The sequence below is a fragment of the Aulostomus chinensis genome, chromosome 6 (assembly GCF_037954235.1).
Source record: "Aulostomus chinensis isolate RoL2024-O1b breed Wild chromosome 6, RoL_Achi_v1.0, whole genome shotgun sequence".
Classification (NCBI taxonomy): Eukaryota; Metazoa; Chordata; class Actinopteri; order Syngnathiformes; family Aulostomidae; genus Aulostomus; species Aulostomus chinensis.
This window is the reverse complement of record NC_141325.1, coordinates 2619951-2643744: the sequence shown is the minus strand read 5'-3', so window position 1 is coordinate 2643744 and position 23794 is coordinate 2619951. Positions and strand designations below refer to the sequence as shown.

General features: G+C 45.7%; 1 protein-coding gene and 1 long non-coding RNA gene across 9 annotated transcripts in view; one reads left to right on the top strand and one right to left on the bottom strand.

Moving 5' to 3' along the window:
• rasgef1ba (RasGEF domain family, member 1Ba) overlaps positions 1 to 23794 on the top strand; it is a 92000-nt gene that overhangs the window by 29752 nt on the left and 38454 nt on the right. The window lies entirely within an intron of this gene.
• On the bottom strand, positions 4698 to 13143 carry LOC147259697 (uncharacterized). Of its 8 annotated transcripts, none has more exons than XR_015116375.1 (7): positions 11936 to 12814; positions 9476 to 9542; positions 9198 to 9391; positions 8994 to 9118; positions 7525 to 7680; positions 7060 to 7280; positions 4698 to 6922 (listed from the first exon to the last, which is right to left on the bottom strand). It is a non-coding gene; the product is annotated as an uncharacterized LOC147259697 (long non-coding RNA). The 8 variants fall into 8 exon arrangements; XR_015116376.1 differs by lacking the exon at positions 4698 to 6922 and adding an exon at positions 12821 to 12883 and having other exon boundaries at positions 6965 to 7280; positions 11936 to 12053; XR_015116379.1 differs by lacking the exon at positions 4698 to 6922 and having other exon boundaries at positions 6965 to 7280; positions 11936 to 12053; positions 12201 to 12814.

Genomic DNA, 23794 nt, shown 5'->3' with positions numbered 1-23794 from the left:
GATGTCAGACCTTTCGGAAACGTTTTCAGACGATGTTATCCCGTCAATACGGGAAAAAAAACACCTCCTACTGAAACCATTCCCAGATCATTGCACATCAGAACATGTTCTCAACAAAAAACATGCTGGCCGGGATGTAACTTGTTCCCTCACTCATTAGTAGCCACAAGATATAACTGAGAAATGAACTCCTATATCTCTAAGGAAATGTCCCCCCCCCAGTCCTCCACAGCAGCAATCGATGAAGACGTGGTGGCTTTCATATCCATCCAACCCTAAACACAGTTGGACAGTTCAGTTCCATCTGCGGCATAAAAATGTCACATTTGTATGATACGTTTCTTCCTCTGGTGTCAGAGGAAAGTGTTCTTTCAGAATATTTCTCTTTCTGAGTCATTTCAAGTTTGACTCTTGCAGGATTTATCTCCCTTTACTGCATGGATCTATTTGCAATTTACCAACCATTCAGGAGGATCTCGATGTTTATGGTATGCGACTCCATCAATATTCATGACAACCTCCAGTTGAACTGCTATTTGTTTGTATATTGCAGCCCAGTGAGTGTGCAGCGGCGTATTTCTTCCCCCCACCGCCGCTCAAAAGGGCTTAATGTTTTTGGCTGGCATGTAAAAGAGCGGAAACCAGAGGGACGGAGCAAAGTCTGACCTGTGAAATCAGCATGAAAACACATTAAAGATCAACTTTTACTCCGTTCCCATGTGAGGTTCAGGATCACAGCGCACTCATCAACCACATCATTCATCAAATGAGGGTTTTTCATAACAACAAATGGCCAGCAGCTGCGAAACACAAATTAAGGCTTCAAAGAATGGACGCCAACAGAGCTCCACTTCTCTCACACACAACTGGCAGCGACTGTGTCACCTCAGCGTTCATAACTGGTCTAACTGGACCGTTAGTAAGCGCAGTGTGTTTACATTTGTTCCATCCATGCATCCATTTTCTACCGCTTACTGAAAGTAATGGTTATCTTTTTTGCAGAAATGGCAAGCTTTCTTTTACAAAATCAGGAAGAATAAAAGGCTGAGTTGAGTTTTGTTTTGAAATTAAAAACAGGAAAACCTTTTTTTTTTTTTTTTAATCATTTACATCACCCACTGAATACCAGTTCTAAACAACCACATAATCCACATATTCATGTATCAGTTTGACCCAGGGTCACGTGACCAAAGCATTTCTTTTCTCCTCGTATTCTTCCAGGGGATCTTGACTTATTGATAAACTGATCAGGAATTGTGTCTCCATGTGTTTACAACTGTGTGTCTTGAGACCCTGAAGATGTTGCACTTAGCCTGATGCTAGCTATCAGTCGCCATTAGCCTTAAGTGATATGTGGCTGGCTCTTTCAGCATTCTGCCGTTACAAAGAAGTAGTAAAGGAGGGGGAAAAAAACAACTTTGCAAGTACTTTCGATATACTTTTTTGGGTGAAGTGTTACTTCAGCAGAGTTGTTCCCATTTGGGGTAAACATGGCGTAGCCGTCAACCTGACGCGGATACCAAACCATTGAAGACGTAAAATGATGGATGCGCTGGCCATTGGCTCAGCGATCATTTCACAGTGGTGAACTGAAAAATGGGTTGTTGTCTAAAAGTCTACTGTGAGGTGAAATTCATCATCATGAGGAATCACCTCCTGCCGTCCGTGTCTTCTGACTGAGGCACTTTGTGTGGCTCAGCTCTGCCTCTCCAGTTTTATACTGATTGATATACATTGACCCTCAGACGTCTTCTTCTCTTTGGCTCATGCATCTTCTGCTGTTTTTCTCTTCCTCTCTACTGTATGAGGCGCGTTGGATGTTGAATCTGGTCTTGATATTAAAAAAAAAAACAAAAAACAAAGAAAACAAGAAAGAAGAAGCCGGATGAGAGCCGGCTCCCGTTTATTCCCAGCCAGCACATCACCATCCAGCACCGCCCGCTGTCGACGGGGTCTTTAGAGTGAAAGGGAACAAACATTCATCTAAACCACCTCAAGTAACTGGATAATTAAACAGCATGAGAAGACAAACAAGCACACGTCAGCTATACATGTCCCCCAGTAAGAGAAGACCCAGACAGTGTGGACTGCCTCAAGCGATAATTGGAGGACAAGGGTGACAGAAAGAGCTTTGAATAATGGGGGTGATTAAAATACATGCATTTAAAAATAAACTGCCTCCGATGTTGTCTTGTAATGGTGGTCGAGGCCAGCTGAGCGTCTGATACACTGTGATGAGGAGCTGTCGGACAGCAAATCTCCGACGTTTGTTGGAAACCACATTGAGAGGAAGAGGGCGGCCACAGCTCTGCTTGTGTTTCCCCTCCAGAGTTTTGAACTGCAGATTTGGGGGTTTTCTCCGTAATCCCTACTACATCTACGTTTCCCACGATATTTGCTGCAAGGACACGACTGCACACATGGAAGTGTTAAATCACCGGGAGACGCAGCCCTTATTTTTAAGAGTGGGTTTCATTTTAGGGAGCAGAAACTTGACAAATCCTCTCTCTGTCTCCGCGGATGTTGAGATCTTCTAGTTTTACTACGTCAAACAAGCATTCCTGGAATGAAACGACTTCAAGACGTGATGGAACAAAAGTCTCGCCCTGGCGTTTCATGCAGTGTGTTTGGCACTGGCTCGCTTACGTAGCTCTGATAGCTGTGCTCTGGCCTCTTACATGCAGCACGTTGGCTCCATCCTGACTCGACACCAGGGAGGCTACAGCGTGCCGACATGTATTAAGACATAAAGAAGACATTGGGTCATCTCACGATTGTGTATAGAGGTTCTTTTTGTTTTAATAGTGATCCTCTAAATCTTGAATAAGGGTAAATTATCCAATTGTGAGAGAAAGCATCAACTGTGGTTGAAGTAATTATAGTTCTCACTACAAAAGGACTGTGTATGAACATGAGGTTGTTATTATCGTGGAATGAACATGCAACAGATGCATTGTGACATCTACATGACATGAGGTCTATATCTCAGATATTTAAAACATTCCCCACCCTCAAGGATCTTCTCGTGTGGCGCTGGGGTGGCTGGACAATAAGCTTATTTCCCAAAATGTTGGTGGTTTCTTATTACCGTACATTAAGAAACATCTTTGAAATCTGAGAAATGAAGGGAAAAAAGGTCAAATCACAATTTCTCAGAGCGAAACAATCGTGCGCCTCGTCACATCTCCTTCCTCACACCATCAAAACTCAAAATCATTCCGACTCTCTGTCAGCTCTAAAATTGGTTTCACTCAATCAAATAATTAATAGTCTGATTGTTTTTGACGGTAAACGCAGCCTCACTGCTGCAGAAGTCATGCTGTGAGGCAAAGGACGAAAGCACAACAGAATAACGGGCGCCACTTTTATACTCGCTTCCTGGAGAGCAGAGACGACGCAGCTCTTATGTAACAGACAGACGCATCACACGTCCACCATCTGCACCTCTGCGGTGTTACAAAGGGAATCGCAACCGCTGATTTAAGACGTGAGGGCAGTGAAGAACAAGGAAAGACGAAGAAGACCTTTGAAATTCCATCTGACAAGCTCGCAGAGTTTAAACAAATATTTTATCAGCCAGAAGCTCCAGATTACATCTCCCCACTCAGAGGGAGGCACTGTCTGCATGTTTGTCCTTCCAGTTCTTATCTCCTTCAGTAAACATCTCGGAGTTTTGTCTCGTCACTGGAATTATTTAGAATTAATTACGTTCCGATCTTCCTGCCTGCCTTCGTGTCCTCGGTCAAACGAAGAATCGAAGGTGGCACAGTTGGGAATGCGTAGATGTATTCAGTCATCAGCTCTGTTGCACGCCAAGTCAGCTGATGGATTGCTTTTCTACAATAACGATCAAACATCTTATTTTTAGCAGCAAGCACCAGACTAACGACTGTAAGGACGCTTCTCCTCTCCCGTCCTCTCTTCCTACGAGTTTAGATGTACGACGGACCAAACCAAGACAAAAGATTTAAGACGAGAAACATGAATCCTGCCTGCGTGGTTCAGCTGGACTGCAGATTAGGGTGATCTGTATCTTTAGGGTTCTAAATCTAGAATCAGCCTGGTAGTGGTACTGAGCAGCGAGCATGTTGGGTCATGATATTCACTTTAATTGTATGTTTTTATTCATCCATTTGTGAAAAATTAGGACAGGAGCCTGTACTTCTTTGCCTTTACTATTTTGTTTTACAAGTATCTGTACTTCTGAGTAATGAATGTGTGTACTAAACAGTACAGGAGGGATTCAGTCATTCCCAAAACCCTTAATAACTCCCTGAGGTGGCTTGAGGTGAAAAAAGTGCATTGTGTGCCTCTGCAGCAGAATGAATAATGGAGGTGTTTATGTGTGTGTGTGTGCATACAGCCCACCACACAATAATGATAATTGACCAATTAGATGGTGGGGGGAACTGTGAACACCTGGGGCTCATCCAGAAAGGTGAAACACAAAAGAATAATCAGACTCAAATGAGACGAGGATCCAGTCGACAGTGTTCTAAAGTCACCCCGCGTGCACACACACACACGCGCGCACACACACACACCAGATATGTTAGTGATTTCTCAAATAACAACATTCACTCCGCTGTGATACAGAGAGCGAAGCAAGGTTCAGATGAGTGGAGTGAAACTCGAAAAATGGCATGTCTGAAGTCCTTTTGTTCAGGGTTTTTTTTAATTAAACAATGTTAATTTAAATAACCCATTTACAGAAGTGTATAAAGTGGCAGAAGTCGTGTTTCCAACGACTAAGTGAACTTTGGAAATGTCGCAACAGGAAATGGGAATTAAGTGGGTTTCCATTCGCTGGTTTGGAGCAAACAAACTAGGCTACGCGGTGCAGGTTTTACCAGAGGACGGCGCTACAGGCAACGACTCACACGGCTGTTAGAAACCAGGAAGAAGAGGAGGCGACATTTGCGGCCAGCAGCCAATTATCAGCAAAAAATGGAGAGAAGTCTTGAGGAATCGCTGTGAGATGGGTTCCTCCAATTCTCCATCCCCCAGCAGTAGGAAACAGCTGCTCGGTCCCGGGAGTTAACGATTTGCTACATCAAAGCCAAAATTTCCCATCTCTTCATTTTGCGCATCGACTCTTTTCTCTCAAGCAGCGTAAAACAATTTTACAAAATTACAGGAGGCTGCGACCCCCTCCCCCCCCCAAAGATTTTGCTTCTTCCAACAAACTTTTCTTATTCGGGACTTGCAGACGCGCACCAAAACACACACACACTGAGTGTGTAACTGTGGCCCGTCATTACAGGAGGCGTACATGTGGAGCTCCGTGCACTCGGCTGCAGCTGGAGACTTTCTCCTGCTCTCAGCTGGTCATGGATGTCAATTTGCAACCTTCCATCCTGTCAGGCCTGGCTGAGAGGCTCTAAGCCCTGCTTCTACACCACTATTGTCAGAGCAAGCTTTGATCTCCACACACCAAGAATACATTCATGAATAAAGCAAAACCGGCTTTCCAACATCAAAACTGCCCCCAGTCCTTCTGCTCGAGTGTTTTTTTATTAATGAATTTACTGCCGGAATCTTAGTTCTGGGACTGTTTGTACTCCGTTCTTTGTCATGGCAATCACTGAAATACAGCTTCAGCATTTCACATTTTACATCTTTTACTTTTCCCAGTGTACTTTAGAACTTGTATTCTCCATTTGGGGGCCAGGTGACCAAATTCCTCCTTGAGGCCGTTTAATGTGCCATCCTAACGACTGCTGGTCTTGAGGGGTTAAAGCTGCGTAGAGAATTAACTCAAATCTTTTCAACATTCAAAATAAGATACTTAACGTATATTGAGGTTTGTGTTTTGTTAGTTTTTTTGTCAAAGATTGGTACTGATATCACCAGTCTGTCTCTTCGTGAAACGCTGAAAATATGCAAGAAAAAAAACAAAAAAGAGAAAATACAAGCATGACATCAGCAAATTATCAAAGCCCTGCGTCCAGGTCCTCCGTCTTTGCGCTCCACAGCTGATAGGGCAGTGACCATGTTAAGTTTAACCCACGGGACCAACAGTCATCCAGCCAGCCTGACCAGCTCAGCAGGGCAGGCGAGTATCGACGGTTTTCAGGGACATGGATGTTGTCGCTGGTAACCAGTGAGGTGATCTGAGAACTGGAGTCTCCACACCTTCCACTTTTATCAATAAAGCTTCAAAAACTCAAAATACAGTCCTGACTGGGACGGGAAGCTTGTCTTTGGAACAGCATCACACTAACGATGACAGAAGGAAAGAATTAAAACAGCCTGAGATGTTTTTCTGTCTAAGTACACTGCTGAGACACGGAGGCTGATAGCTGCCAGACAAGCCGCCATCATCATGTGACCTACTGAGAAACACAAACGGGCCACCCAAACATGACGTCCTGCTTCATGGCTCTGGCCTAGAAAAGGGTTACATAAACTGCTGTGGGTCACGCGGTGCGGGGTCAAGACTGGAGTTATATAACAGGTCTTTGATGGCGTACACGGATGACTGACAGTCCCAGGCCCCCCGAGACCCTGGTAGCTCCTCACATCTACAGATAGAGTTTGATATGGGATGTGACAGTGTTAAAAGATCATGTTTGATAGACATCAAGAGAGGTGCGAGAGGTCAGTGAGTAAAGGTCACGAGAGGCAGAGCTGAACTTCCTGTGACACACACTTTCAGTTTCACAGGTCAACTGATGACTCGCTGGTTTGTTATTTGTCATGAACCTCTTCAGTCTTGACCCAGCTGGGTCAGCTGCCTCCATGATGCTGCTGATAGTCAGGATGAACCGGTGCTGAACAAACCCCCTTTGTGTTCTTCAGCATGTGGACACGTTTCTCACTGAATTAAAAATGAATCCGCGCCTTGAAGCAACGTCTTCCTTCACTGTGCCACCACACGCCTGGGAGTTCAGCAGCTTTTAATCTCCAGCTATGCGATCACCTGCCAGCCCCCCCCCCCCCCCCCCCACACACACACAAAACACATCATCTGTTACTGTCCAAGCAATGTGCGACCCTCTGGAGGCTTGCCAGAGGGGGGGAGTGGACATGTGAGGACGGTTCTATCAGGCAACAGACCTGATATCACAATCATCCAGGAAACGATGGGAGACAAGTTGTCACAAATGAATCTCATCCAGTCCCCAACGTCCTCCTCCCTCCACAGCCTGTTGGAATTCCCACTATCCTCCATGTTGCTTTGTCCACCCTCAGTGCAGGGGTGCAGCCAAAGCACCACACTCATCACACGCCTCCACTTTAATCAGATTGTAAAATGATGCAGCTGTGTCCTTGCTAACCTAAAAAAGAAAATCACATCTGTGTCAAATAATGGGGAAACATCTGATTTATTTCACTTGCAAAATGTAGTCCAGGTAATATGAATGTAACTTATGACCACCCAGGTAGTACACGCAGTACTTCCAGTAAAACACACCAGACATTCTCCTCTTATGCGCTACTTGTATGGAAGTGCGACCTCACAAAAAAAAAAAAGGTTTAAGCCTTCACTTGAAGGGAGGAAAAAGATTTTCATCTCCTCACTGTGTTCTCGAATCCGTCTCAATGATTGAAGCTGATGGCCAGCTGACTACCATCCTGAGTCAGGAAATAAGCAGAGACGCTCCTCCACAGAGATGCCTCCAGCAGAGCGACTGCTTCGGTCTGTCAGGACTGAAGGAGGGAATGAAGTGACATCGTCTGCAGAGGAAGGAGGACAGAGATCCGACATTTGAAAGGCAACACTGGGCTCTTTAAGACGAGTCTTACAAGCATTCAATCCGCTTCCTTTTCCAAGTATTTATTACTGTAACCGTGGCGAATTTGATTCTAAACCACAATTTAAGTTCCATGGACAAACAGCTTGTTCTTTTTGTGAAGGATAAAGACGGACAGACGAGCCAACCAGCTTCACCGACTTCCAGCTTCTCTCATAATCTCAGGTAGCACGGACAACAAATCTACTGCTGAATCTTCAGAACAAATCCCATCTGCAGTTCTGGAACCTCTCAGTTCATCTTCAGAACACGACCAATGGTTCCAGACCAGACAGGCATTCATTCATACTGTGGACAAAACACTCCTGCTGCTCTGTGACTCTTTACAGGTCTGGAACCTCTCAGCTCAGTTTGAAACCGGGATCAACGGTTTCAAACGGCTTCTGGGTGCGTTAGAACAGACTTACCAACTCCCAAAATAGTGCGGAGCAACAGGAAAAATGTAAACAGATTACAGCGTGCATACATTTTTGAGCTCACGACTGTCCAGTTGCTTTGATACTGCAGGGACAGACTGAACGGATCACTTGGCTTTAGTAGCTGCCTCAATAACGGCGCCCCTCCGTCAGTCATCGTAGCAAATATCCAGTTTCACTTCGGAGGGCAGGAATGAGTCCCAAACCCGGAAATGCATTGGTGTTGTTGCTCAAAATAAATTGATGGCCAACAGGATCTTAAGATGCTTTATCATTTTGATCAACAGCATAAAACCTGTCAATGAAGCGTTCTGTGGGTCTTATTAATGGCGTTTGCTAGTTAGCATCCAGCTAAAAGAGACCACGCCATCCCAGTGGAACCTCTGGTGATTGGTGATGCTCATTTCTCGGTTGGCTTACTAACAGACCTCATCCCTGTGGAATTCTACGGTGGTCCTGCTTTCCAGGTTTGCTTTTTAATGTATTTGGGAGAAAGCTTGTCTACATAGTCCGCTGCTGCTCAAAAATATGATGCAGTCAGGCGACAGCCTCTCTCCTAGAGATGCCAAACGACAGCAGATACAGTGTCCCCAGGTCACGTCACTGTTGTGTTGTATCAGTCAGAATTGCTAAACAGATGATTGCTTATATGAAAGGCTGTGGCTGAAGAATGATTCCCACCCCTGAGGGCTGCTTTCCTGCATTCCCCGATATCTCAGCACCACTTGTCCTCATGTTAAATGTTTCCTAGTGCACTCTCAGCTGGCAGCTGCTGAGTTCAATTACTAAAGCTGCAGTAAGCCAGGAGAAGATTTAGTACCTTGCTCAAGGGCGACTTCACAGCAGTGCTGCGGGAGGAGCCAACATGTCGTAATCTTCTCTCCCAAGTTCTCCTGGCAGGTTTGGGACTCAGAGCGGTGACCTTCGTCTCTCTTCAGGGAATCACTGTACATTGTGCGACTATGATTTATTTTTCCTGCATCGTTTCATTCATTTCATTTCTCCGAAACGCCCAGTTACTTACTCGTGCCTTCCAGCGCGTTCTCAAAATGCCACGGTTCAGCATGCCTGACCTTGGCTGCCCACGGCAGCAGTAGCCGTTTGATCTGCAAAGGCCACATTTGAACCTCCTGCTGTCGGCTTTAGGCTCAATCACTCCACAATGCTGCTTTTGAAGAGGTGACCACGGCTGCTGGCCGGCCAGAGGACCAGCCTGCCCTGCACGATATGTTTGGTACGTATAAGGTTGGCGAATGACGGAAATATTGATCCTGTTTGCTAAAATTAACATTCAAAACTCACAGAAACGAGTGCAGCACCTCCATCACGGTACCCGTCAGCAGGATTCAGAAAAACTGCGGCTGATTCCCTGGTGGAGGAAGCAAGAAGAGCCAAAGATGAAGCCGTTAACTTCATCTCGTTCATTTAATCATTGTGTCAAACGACTTGTTATACACCTTGATACGCTCCTATGTCCCAAATGTGGTCTGACCTCCCTAAGGAACTGATAGGTTACTGTGAGCTTTTGATTAACAGGGGTTACCGTGGCGACACAGCCAAATTTGATTCACAATAGAACAGGAAACCATAGCAACTCCACATGATCAGATCATTACTAATAATGGAATCAAATTGTAATTACTTGAAATTCAGTGTTATATGTCTCAGGTAGGGCCGGCGTGGCTTGGAGGTAGAGGGTCGCTGGTTCAATTCCCAGTTCCCCCAGTGACCATGTCCAGGTATCCAAGATAGCAAGATACTGAGCCCCTCTCACCCAATGTCAGCTGGGATAGGCTCCACCCCCTCATGGATAGGCGGTATAGAAAATGGATGGATGGATGTCTCAGGATATCGGTACATTTTTACATCACACAGACCTGCACGAGTGTTTCGCACCACTCAGAGTTTGCATGTCACCTCTTAACTTGCGTGTAGTTTGATTTCAGCCACTTCAGCACCACAGGAAGTATCCCAGTATCAGCATCATCCTTCCCAGTATTGATCTGTGGTGTTTGGGGAATCAAGCATTGTGCAGTACTACCAGTACTGTGTTGAACCAATGTTAGTGGATTCTACAGTGTATTTCTACATCCACACCAGTATTTGTACTACTATCCCTGTCTGCTGGAAGTTCTCGGCTACACTGCAAACTTCTAAGAGTGGTTGGTTTTCTTTGAAGATGACATTGAAGTTTCTGAAAAACTGGGGCGCGCCTGCATGTGACGCCCCTACAGAAAGAATGCTGAACTCTTTGTTATGCAGGCGAAGCTCAGATGAGCCTTTGAGCAGAGGAACCCATCCATACTGAGGTGGGGAGCAGCTCATTTACACACATTGCCACAGGCATGAGGGAAGGTAAGGAGGAGACAGAGAAGGGAGGAAGATGAGGCTAATTATTCTCCCAGCAGAGGCAGAAACGTCCCCTGGCTTCCTGCAGGGGAGTTTGTCAGGATACGATTCCTTGGAGAGCAAAGAGGAGATGCTGAGAAGAAGCGGGAGAGGGAAACATGGCAAACAAGCAACTGGAATACCGATTCTCAATTAGGAAGCCTGTCACTGCGTCCTACGGCCTGGCATACGCCACAATGGAGGAGAGACCAGGTCCAAACCTGTCTGGACCGCGATGGTCAGTGCCAGACCACGTGGGCAGAACCAGCCAAGAACCAGCCTGGCGATGAGGACTGCATCTGACATGTCTGAATTCTTTGATCCAACATTGACAGCATTCTTTCTTTCTCGATGATCAGATCATGAAAGAGCACACGTTTGACATCTTCAATAAGAATGTAAATGTGAACACAGGAAGTCATTCATACGAGCATCAACAAGCACCAACCTAAACTATCTTCCCTCGGTCATGATGAGGGTCCAGCTTCTGTTGCTTCTGCTCACATCTGCTCAGGTTCATGAAGAAAAAACTGATCTCCCGCTCAATAAGAGCTCTGTCTTAATACGCCTCGCATTATAGTTTATAATCCGTCATGTTTTCCTGCAGGTCATTATAATCCCATCATACATGACAATAAAGGATGAGTTGGAAGCTTGGTAATGAATGGGAGGCCCTGAGCATCCCTGCTAGAACGATGCATCATGATGTTTGAGCAGCAGCGAGCCAATTAAAGCAGCCAGGACCCTCTCAGACTGTAATGAAGCTTCTCTGTGTTCCAGCTCCTGGAAAGTTCCTTCTCTCCGGGACAACTTCATACACACTTCACACTCCAGACTCTACCGGACTGTGTTGGATGTGTTAAGAAGAACTGGGTGTTGTCCTCTCCAGCTCTTCCACTTTGTGATACAGCTTCTTTTCCTAACGTTAAAACTGCAACTCAGGCGTGTTCTCATTGTGCAGGGACTGTTGTGCATGAGAGCGGGGAGTAATCCTGGAGGATCCTCCTCTCTGGTAGTTTCTTTAGATGACGGTCATATAATTTAGAGAACGTCTCCTCTTGTTCCACTGACCTCAGGAACATCACACACCTTCTGTGTGATGGACAATCCATCCCTCCATGTTCTACCTCTTCTCCTGTTAAGGGTGGGGGGGGGGGGGGGGTGGAGCCTATCCCAGCAGCCTTCCCCCTGGACAGGTCACCAGTCCATGGCAGGACCAACACATAGAGACAGACAACCATTGGCTCTCCCAGCCACGCCTACGGTCAATTTAGAGTCTGGATTAACCTGGTCCCTCTTGATGTCTTTGGACTGTGGAGGAAGCTGGAGTACCAGAGAGAACCCAGCAGGAACAGGGAGAACATGGAGACTCACACAGAAAGACCCCGTGCTGCAGCCGGGGCTCCACCCACAACCTTCTTACTGGGGGGCCACAGTGAGGACCACTGCTCCACTGAACCGCCCCGACGGACGATCATATAATGTTTTATTTCTGTTTAGAATGGGTCAGGTCAGTTTCACTTGCAGAGACCTGCTCTGAATTTTTGCAACTCAAACTTGAAACGACGGAATTAAAAAAAATAAATAAAAAATTACAGAACCAATCAAAAGTCTGTGGGGCGACACTTCAGTGACGTACAGCTATCGTGTAACAGTAAATACTGACCAACCGGCAACACAAGCACTGGAGGATGGCCCGGCCTGGTCACTGAAGAAAATTCCTTCAAAATAATACACAGTTCTACCAAAGTAAGACATTACCAGGATCTCAGTATGAATACACTCAGGACCACAGACTGAGTTACTCTTTTGACATTTACTAAATCAGGTATATTATATTTTCAACCAGTACTCAACATGAATTGTAACTTAAATGAACATTTCTTTTTAACCTGTGTATTTAGCAGACATGTATTTATTTTAACGTACACATGAACTTACTCGTTACAGAAATTAAACCATATTTTTTGCATCTTACAGACAAACTGATGGATGAAATATTGTTCTCGAAACTATCGCTCTCCATAACGAGGATAAACGTCAAAATAAAAATGGCGCCACAGCGGTCACACACATTACGGCGACACAACGGTAGCAGTTAGCTTATCTTTACACAATGGCGAAGTTAGCTTGACTCATAAACAACAAAAAAGTATGAAATCCCCTTTGTTTTACCCACAATAAACACAACAATGATGAAACAGTAATTATCCACAACGTGTCGCTAAAATGTACAGTGCTTTTGTACACGGTAAATACCTTAACCAGGGGGGCACGAGGGAGGCGTGTAGAAGAACAGGCTAACTGCTCTCTTCTTCGCTCGTCTTTGTTGAATGAGGAAGAGGAGGCGATTCCCCCTACTGGAGTCCTGAGGCATTACCAACAGATCAACGCTCAATCAACCCAAACAAACACGCTAGCTGGCTGGCTGTTTTTGTCAATAGTAATCATACCGAATCAACAGGAATATCAATGAACTCAATGAAAAATTTAAAAAAAAATCTTTAAAAAAAAATTAAATGTCTTGTAAATTCTTATATACCACGTTTACAGAGGGAATGTAGTGTTTCTGAAAATACTTTCAAGCCGAAGAGTCAGACAAATGCCATCTTCTCCATGCGTCAGGTTGTGAATTACACGCTTCCATTTTTTAATGCCTAGTCATTCTTCTGCGGTTATTTTGATGAAAACGATGTAAAGGTAGTGCTGCCAGTCACTTATGAGGTGCAGCTGATGCTGCTCCTCTCTGACTCCTGTCTTCTAACACACACACACACACGTGCATACAAACACACACGCACACAAACACAACCCCTAAAACGATGCAAATGGTATGCCAGCTCCTGGTTTGTGTGTGTCCAGTGGTGGTGTTGTGCTAACTGGCTGTCACAGCTTGACGCTTCCCTCCACCGTCTATTGTTTGGTGAGAACAGCAGCTCGTCTGCGCTGAGCCTGTTCAGAGGTGGTGGAACTTTAATGGCAGAGTTTGCAGCGTGGTAGCTTGGCTGCGTGCCAGCGTGCCGTTTGGCTTCCCATCAAAGGCAACTCATAGAACAAAGTTAACAAAGCGTGAATTTGTTTTGTTCAAAGGACATTTTACACACGAGAGGCTGACAGAAATGATTCAGAGATGTATGGAGATGAATGAAGAGGGATTGAGTCCCGTCAGCATCAGAAACAAACTCAAAGCCGAGAAAATGGCATTGTGTCAACAGACATTAAACCACATTCAAGCAGAATATCAACTAATAGTTCTGCTAGCATGTGGTTAGCACTGTGAACAGACACTTTTATCAGAATCAGATTTACTGGCATGTTGTTTTTTTCACACCATAGAAGATTTGAAGCACTGTTGTTGGTACAAACAGGAGAAGCAGCAACAAAGCCACGGAAACCGACACTTCAATAGTATAAAGCATATTAAAAAGAAATGATTACAGGAATTTTGTGTTCTTGCGTTGCACTGGTGGCGTTTGGGGATACTAGCCTGGATGTTAGCGCTCTGACCACTGGGAAGTCAGCAGGCTGAGCAATTTGTCGGGTTCTGACACTGAACCCAGGGAGGCTCTTCAGCTTCCCCCAGACTCTTTCCCCCCTGCACCAGACCAATGGTCCTTGAGCGTGACGGTGTTTTGCTCTGACTTTGGCAGTAGGAGGCTTCAGTTAAAGGACAGAACTGCTGTTTGTGTCAGTCACACGCAGCCTGTGGGTGCCTTAAGCCGGCTGGATTCTGCTGTTGTAGATTTTCTACCTTTTAAGCAAAATCAGCCAGTTTTCCTCATTTTTCTCTGGTTGTGCAGCACCAATTAAAAGCAAATTTGCTCCTCTCTACAACACAGACAACCCGGTTCTATGGATCAATTCAGCAATTAAGTACACCTCCATGAACTATGAGATTAAGTGTAGAATGATGCTGTTAATGTGATTCATGATTCCACTGGGAATGTGAGCTTTGGCTGATGTAGAACATGGCTGCAAATCGCTGACCTGCATCAGGTAGCCAACGGCCATTATGGCGTCATCACTCAAATAGCGGATGTGTCTCCATCGGCCACGGCTAGAATGAACATACATTTAGAGCAGTGTGTGTCTGACTGAGGACTGCATTGTCCAAGTGAAGCGTGGAAGTTGTCAAAAAACGCAGAAACTGATGATATCAGCTCAGCTTATCCTGGAGTGTGGTGTCGGGCATCTGACCGATTCATTGATTGATTTCAAGGTGTCAGTAGTACAGACCAGACTTCCCTTTCACTCAACAAGAGACAAGACCAAAATATATCACACACACACACACACACACACACACACACACACACACACACACACACACACACACACACACACTTGCAGGGTTGGAGCAGGATGCAGGGAGGAGGACACAGCAGGTGCCAGAACATTATGACACAGAACAGCATGTTCTGCTCGCATCGACCACACATTCTACCTGAGGACTCCCATCAGCCCTGCCGTCTCAGCGCTGGAATGTGGCCTAGTTATGCTTCATCTGTGAGGAATACTACAGGAGCTTAATAATTCATGGTGTAGTCGATGTCTCTGAACTTGTTTGAGCTTCTCCAGAACGCAGCAGCCACGTAGGGAGAGAGTTGATTTAAGATGTTCACATCTGCAGCGGCGACGTTCGAGGGACACACGCAGGGTTTTTGTCTCCACAGCCGATCTTATCACAGGTACAACAAGGATGAAATGATACTACAGAAGTAAACCCCTGAAACAAAACATCTTTAAATTCCCGGTTTAGCAAATCAATCGTGAATCAGTTCCGATTTTAAAACTAATTCTGGATTCAGTAAGGACAGTATTCATGCTCTTAGCGGCATTATTGTCGAGTTTCTGCCGTTATAAATGCCTCAAAAAATAAAACAAACATCTGTCACGCACTTGTCTCCCATTGGTCAGTGAAGCTGCTTCAATTGATTATTGATTGGTGCATGCCACTTCCATTTTTTGTGTAGTCATAATTTATATCCTGTCCCGTGGATAAGGGTCCCTGTGGAAGATTGTCAGATCTGTGAGTCTTCCGGGGTTCACGCTCCTCTTCCGCTAACACCCTCAGAGCAGAGATTCCGTTCCAGTTCTGCCTCAGAGGGAATGTGAGGTAATAGTTGATCCAAGAATAGATCGAGCTGCTCTTTGTTGGGAGGGAATGTTGTAGTATTTGGTCGACAGGGATCCTTTTTTTAAAATATTGTGCAAACATCAACACCGGCCCGCACAGCAGCACTCGCATGAAAAATGAGCCAGTATTTACCTCTTGGTGCAGTTATTATTCAAAATTCCTACAGAGAGGCATCACACCCCCAGATTTCCTGTTGCCCTTGACACACAAGCTCAAAGGTCATCACAGGTGAAGCTCACGGCTGCTTTACGTTTGACTCCAAGACGTCTGGCACCACAAATGTGCATTTTTCTCGATTCATTCATTTCCTGCAGGAGAGGATATTTTTCCGCGCTCGGTGTTCTGAATGAAGCCTTTATTCCCTTGATGCTGCCTTGAAGGGCGACCTGTCAAACAGCGCTCCATCAATCACAGTCTTCAGACAGTTATATTTCCAAGGCTGTGTGAGATGGACTTGCTTTAATTTTCTCAAAGGTGTCGCCCCCTCGCCCCCCCCTCCTCCCAAGCCCCCACTCCGGCTCCCGGGGTCTGAACAGCGAGCCGCTATCAGGGGTCTTATCTGGGTGAAATGGAAATGAGCTGTAAGGAGAGAGCAAGTGACTGGAATTAATTGACTAGAACATTTTGCTTTCTTGCTATTTTTTAATTAGGTTCTTACACAGACGGGGAGCTTCTTTGATATTCTCTGACCGCATCATGTTACCACATAAACATTCAGCGGTTTAGCAGCCAGAGGTGTCACTCTGTGGGGCCCTCAGACATGCAGTCCATCCATAATTGCTGCCTGGATTATGTTCATTGTCAAGATTTATTTAATCCAGGAAGTGTGTTTTTTAAATTAGATTTTATTTTTAGCATCCAGTGAGGCAGACCTGGGCCGGACAGTGGGGTTGATGTGAGATTGCAGTCAGGTTCAGTGCGACTGTGCACCACTGTGACACTTTGGTCCATGTTATTAACTGGAAACCCGATGAAAAGAAAAAGCCTTATTCTGCAATAGGAAAGAAATGCAGGTCAACAACTGGACCCATCATAGAAAAATCTCCAGAATTATACGAAATATGCATAACGTTTTATTATATTTCCAAAGAAATCAATAGATTTTTTTTCACCCCTGAAATTTTTAGTCAAGAGATAACATTTAAAACAAAACAACACAAAAACATTTAAATTTACTGGGTCCGTCTTGGGTCAAAGACTCCACCCGTGTTATTATTTTTGCGTAATCCTGCTGACAGACAAACGGCACTGAAAACATTGCCGGCATGGAGGTAATAAAATGATTTGGCTGCTCTGACGGTTCAGTTATGTAAGTCAGTGCCGTTTTGACTCTTCAGCTTAACTTCCTCCTGATTTCGTGATCTGCTGTGTGTCAGAGTTCCTTTGTAGGGATTCACAGAGCAGCTCATCTGCAGCCACGAGGCTTCTTTGAGAGAGAAACATAAAAAGCAGGCAGATGGAAAGTTTGCTTGATCACTCAGCTTTGTCTTGTTGTCTTTCTACTCTTTTTTTTCTTCTTTCTTCCACGTCGTAGGCGGTGGGTTTCGCTCGGCCAGTGTTCGTCTCTATTTCTTTACTCCTCCTGTCTTTTTCACTGTTTATCCACCATCTATTCAAAGGCAAAAATAAAACGGAGAGCCTGAGTCCATCTGGACCTGTTGTGGCATGCCATTTGGTACTCTGAATGCCGGCCAGCCGCCATCTGTGCTACTGTTTGTCACAGAGGTACTGCTTTGGGGCATCGCCAGTGGCACACAATCCATCCATCCATCTATCCATCCATCCGTCTATCAGTCCTCTCCTTAATAGAAATAGCAAGACAGTCTGAGAGAAAAGAACCCTAAAAGGACCCGTTCCAACTCACTGACTCGCCTTTGCTGTTACATAAATCCTGCAGATTATGTAACATATTGTCCAGTCTTCCATGTTCTTTGTGTGGGTGGTTCCACCTCTCTGGGTGGGAAAGTTGGTGCGGTGCATCCGTCCAGTACAGACTCAGAGATTAGTGGACGCTTGTTTAGGGACAGTACAGCTCCCGTCCAGTACAGACTCAGAGATTAGTGGACGCTTGTTTAGGGACAGTACAGCTCCTTCACAGCTGGAGTCTCAGTGTGGTGTTTTACTGAGGAGCCTCAGCCACAGATCTCCTGTGTGTGTGTGTGTGTGTGTGTGTGTGTGTGTGTGTGTGTGTGTGTGTGTGTCTGTGTGTGTGTGTGTGTGAATGCACAATTAATACATGCATGCTTGTGTGCATCCGAGACTCATTAGTTGTTATTAAGGCACTCACCTGCTATGTTGCACACACACACACACACACACACACACACACACACACACACACACACACACACACCGGAGATGTGACCGTGCTGAGAATCCCAGTGTCTAACTGTTTACTCTTTGTTTCCCCGTGTGCGTCACCAGATGAGTGATTCAAAGGCAGGGAGGCTCCACCAGGGAAGCCTGTGGTTTGTGGCTGACATGATTAGCTTCATCAGTCTAGTGATAGTGGTCGTGCACCGTCACACCCTCTCAGCCTTTTTCTTCTCCCCTAAAATATGAATGTAAATCTTATAAAACAACAATGCAACAAGAGTCTCCATGTTCTCCCTGTTCCTGCTGGGTTCTCTCTGGTACTCCAGCTTCCTCCACAGTCCAAAGACATCAAGAGGGACCAGGTTAATCCAGACTCTAAATTGACCGTAGGCGTGGCTGGGAGAGCCAGTGGTTGTCTGTCTCTATGTGTTGGCCCTGCCATGGACTGGTGACCCGTCCAGGGTGAACCCCGCCTCTCACTTGACGGCTGCCGGGATAGGCTCCACCCCCTCGCCACCCTTAACAGGATAGTAGAAAATGGATGGATGGATGGATGGATGGATGGATGGATGGATGGATGGATGGATGGATCCATGCTAGGTTTCTTCTCTGGACACTGAGCATTTAGATCATGGAATATCACAGATTATTGTTTATCCAGTGGCTTGAGGGAAACTGTCTCCTCTGATCTGCTTTATTACCCGAAGAGCGCAATCCCATTTGTTGTGATCATGTCAACATTTCTCATTGATGCTGGGTGGGGCCCACCTCTCACCCTGCTGCTCAAGGGAAGGGAGGAGGGCACCAGAGGAGGGCCGGGGAGGAAGAGTTTGGGTGGAGCACTGTGACTTGGCGGTGCTTCATTGTTTCCCTAGTTTCCACCAGCCAGGATGAAATAAACGGTGACAGCAGCAGAAAGCGAACAGAAGTGCGTGCGTCAAGTTTTTCCTGTTCGCAACAAACCACGCTGGATAACATCAACGCTGGTACCTCAAGACTGAAGTCAAGAAAATCACTTCCTTAGCATGGGATGTTGAACTACGTACAAGGGGAACGGCAGCTCCTCGTGGACGATGTGTGTGTGTGTGTGTGTGTGTGTGTGTGTGTGTGTGTGTGTGTGTGTGTGTGTGTGTGTGTGTGTGCAGCAGATGAGCACGATCTAATCTAACTTTGGTGCCCATGTTGAACCAAGTCATTGCAGTTCACCTGCATATTGAGCCTCTGAACAGCTCATTTTCTGACATCCCGCATACGACCACAACCATCATGTGACCTCTCATCCTGACCTTTGGCCTTCTGTGCAAAGAAGAAAGAATTCTGGATTCACTGCACCTCATATTTTAGACGTACTGGCGAGCTGTTCGTCACAACAGTAGTTTGCTATTCTTTTCATGTTCGGCACATTTCACCAAGAGCAAAATTACTTTTTAAAATACAAAGTGAGAAAATTACTTATTTTATTCCTCAGTGAGTAATTCAGTCACCAGCTTCTGTTCAGACCATGTAGTGTATCATTGTGTCAAACCAATAAAGCCCTCAGTGGATTGAATCCAGTTGAAATCACACACACACACACACACACACACACACACACACACACACACACACACACACACACACACACACACTGCCTTCCAGCTGCTTGGGCTAATTAAACAACGTTCCCAGACCAGTAACCCTGGGCCTTCCAGCTCAGCTCCTCTGTCTTTCTGAGCTGTTAATGATATTATTGTTTAGTGATGCTGCTGGGGCTGATGCACCTGCCGCCTCCTCCTCCTCCGCCTCCTCCTCCTCCTCCTCCTCCTCCTCCAACCCTGCTGATGGCAGGTGAAACAATGAGTTTGACGAGGATTCATGGAGCAAAGCTGAATGTTTCATTCCCGTGAAGGCGAGGAGGCGTGGGAGTGACTTCACTGCTGGAATGTTTCTCCAAAAAGACAAAAAAAAATGTAGAAATGTGTAAAAATAGAAATTCTGACTGGCTAATGGTCAAAATCAGCAGGCGTTGAAAGACAAGGTAAAACTAGAAGTTCTGGGTCATGGTTGTTTGGCTCTGCGATGTGTGCCTGTCACAGGGACCTTTGACCTCTAAAATATATCGGTCATCCTTAAGTTCCAGTTCATCTTTGTATAGAATTAGGAGCAACGTCCCCGTGTGCTTCCAGAGATATGCTGTCCATGCAAGGTGACCTTTGACCACCAAACCTCCATCCTGTATGTTCTTACTGCATTTAGAGGAATTTCCCTCATGGAGTTCTAGAGATTTCACATGAATTTTAAAAAATGGCCCGTGCGTAGGTCTGGGCTGTTCATCTTATATCAATCAAATCATGCTTAAAAAAGATCAATGTAATTGAGGTAGGGCTGAAGAAGCAATCGCCATTTTATTAAAACCATGGTACGACCTCTGCTGAGGACAGAATGTGTGTCAGCATCGAGAACTACAGCGGTTCAGAACCCCACAAAAGTCCCAACAGCTCAAATGTCAGTGAATCTGACATTTAGAACCTTTCACTGACTCTCATTCATTCAAACTAAAGAGGTGCGTCTGCACCAAACCTCTGAAAAGTGGGACGGTTTCTGAATGTTTCATCAGGAGTGAGAACTCAGTCTGATGAGTGTGTGGATGAGTCCAGACGGGGAGGAACAGCAGCTGAAGAAACACAGAGAGTGAGACAAGTAACGACCCCCCCCAACACACACACGTACACACACACTTACACACACACAGACACGCAGCTGCCATTAACAACAACCAAATTGTTGCATAAGGAGAAAAAAGATAACATTTAAGAATATCAATGAAGACATCAGGGGATTTTTTTTCATCGCGATGCATAAAGAAGTACATTGAAGGCCCTGAGCAGCCAGCACACCGCGTACTGTGTTAGAGGCGGCGACCAGCAGCAGCCTCCTCATGACTGCGTTGTACCTGTGGACTCACATCTCGTCTGTCTCTGATCCAGTTAACACTACAGAACTTTTTGTGGCACCTCAGAAAATCTGTGGAGGGAGAGAAAGGACACATTGTGTGCATGTTTCCACAAGTTCATCACTCCAGTTCGTCCAATATTTGACGTGTAAGCACATATGCACACATGCAAATGTCAGGGGTGGAGCGCAGGGGGGGCAGTCATGGATCAGCATGGTACAGGGCAACCGTCCTCACGCTCTTACCTCCCCAGAGTCCCTCCAGGTAAATGTCCTGTGGCACAGATGTGGGTTGCTGTGCTTCCACATGTGGGCCAAATCTTTGCTGTTTGTTTTGCCCACAGTCCTGCTACAGGACATTTACTAGCAGGGTGGACAGGCTCAGCCGCTTCGGCAGCACTGCAGTAAAAATGTCTGTGCTGTTGCGACAGGTACCGTATTTACACAGAACCAGACAACGCTGGTGCGTGTCGATTAACCCGGTATACCAACGTCCTGTTACCCTGACAGGTGAACTCAACGGTGCTCAGAAAGTTCTGGTTGTCGTTTTTACACAGACTCCGATTTGATGCTGTGACTCATCCGCTGATGCAGCCAGCAGAACATTCAGCCCCCCCAAACTCTGTCCCTGCAATATTCCAGAACCGTCCATGTAAAAGGTACATTTATCAGGCTTGACTCTGTCAGAGGGAGAGAGAACCAGTGAAACTCCAGTTTGCCTGTTATCTAACTAAACAGGTTTGTCTTATCCGGGTCTGCTCTACTATCTAAGAGGGTATCAGAATAGTCAGTGTGCGTGCGTGCGTGCGTGTGTGTGTGTGTGTGTGTGTGTGTGTGTGTGTGTGTTGTGTGTGTGCGCGTGTGTGATTGATAAACCGTTTCACATCAAACTCCTGCTGCATCGATACCGCCAGCATCAGACGACACCATGTTTTGGTCGCTCTCAGTGGTTGAGTGAGATCTGTCATTTAGGGAGTTGTAGTTCCCCATGTTCCTGCTGTGTCCTGGTCTGGAGACTTCCAAAACTACAAGAGCGTCATCGTCTGCCATCTTACGCTAGAAGAAGAGAGATAAAAAATACCGCTGTTTTTAAAACCTGCGTGGCATCGTCAGATTCTGGTCGAAACTAATCAGCGTGTGCCCTACTTATGGAGTCAGATATACGCTGAGATCAGGCTAACTGAGAGGGAGCAGAGCTTTGGAGCCGTGAAGGTTCTGGTGCCACCGACTGTCGCGCTATGAACTCCAAAACCACAAGATTATGCTGAGGAGGGGGGTTAAGATGATTTATGGCGTTTAAAAATTCAAACACTTATCTTATCTTCTTTTTTTTTTCCAAGTCTCTGGATAAAAGCTTTATCTTGTGTGTGAGTGCTCACATATCAATGTATGGATATATGCATATATATCCATACATTGATATGTCTATGTGTGTGCGTGTGTGTGTGCTGTTGAAGTTTTAGCTTGTCAGCAGGCTTTCAAACGACTGTCAAACTTTATCTGCTTTGCAGTTAATCTTTCATGTTATCTCACTCCTTCAATGTTGTTCTTTTATTGTTCTTTGATGTATGTGACTGTCTGTTTCTCTGGGGTTCAAAGCCATAGCATGACCCCCCCCCCCCCCCCCCCCCCCCCCCCCGTCTGGCCTAGTTTTCTTCTGTTACATAAGCACATTCTTGGTTCAATTGGAACCAGCAGGTCGTTCTCGTGGTTCAGATCAGCTATACAGGGAGTATTAGGTGTTGATTGACAGTAGTGGGGGTGGGATGTGGGAGAGGTGGCCATAGGGGAGGGGAGGGTGTGTGTGTATGGGGGGGTCTCCTCTTGTGTGGTCAGGGTCAGTTTACCAGCAGAAATGTGGACACTTGTGTGCACTGAAAAAACAGACCCAGACATGAAACACTGGGCATTCCTCTGTCACCAAATGGGGGTCGCCTTGGTGACTTAGGTGGGACACATTCCCCGCAGTCCAAGGATGGGGGGGGGGGGGTGTCTCCTGCCTGAGTCTGAGGCACACAATTTAGGGAGTTTGAGGTTCTCACAATCCAGAATGTGGAGTGATTCCTTAGGCGACTGATGGTTAGCAGAACAAAATAAGTCTGATAAGTTTGCATGTAGCCTCACTGTGTGTTAGGAAAGTAACAATAAACCTGATCCTGAACTTCCTGTCGCATTTTCAGTTCATTTGGAGGACCAGTTGTGAATGTGCGAAATTCACACGTCTTCTTCCCCGCAGAAAATGAATGGATCTGACGACCTCGCCATCATCATCAGATTCAGAGTTGCTTCCAAGTTTTACGTGATAATATCGATCACATTCGTGTTACGACTGAGTAACACATTTCAAAGCAACAATTTGTTTGAGATGGAGCTTAATTTCACTTCATTTTTTGGAAATATTTTAGACTGAGAGATTGAATCAACATGGAGAGGAGATAATCTAATAAAGTGGCATTATTTGTGTAATTTTAACACCCAAATGTCTGTTGACCTCCAGGTCATCAAGTCGTATCCCACCAGGTCAGGATGAGTCCTGCGATCAGAGGTTGGAGCTCTGTTGTGTAAGCAGACCTCACTGGAAGTGCTCTGGGTTCCTAACGAGGACACTTCAGATGTCATTAACCACACTGGATGTTCTTTTTCAGCCGCTGCCCACCATTGTTCATTGTTCAGTCACTGTTCTTTAGTCGGTCTCGTCTACATACCACAGTCTCATGCCGACTGACCCTGTGATGTAACCAGCGGGATCTCACCCTGGGGCTCGTGGGCAGGTTCTGGGCGCACTGGCCGACTTTTACCATTTATGTAAACGGTCAGTGCTGTTCTTACGTAAGAAACATCTAACCTTG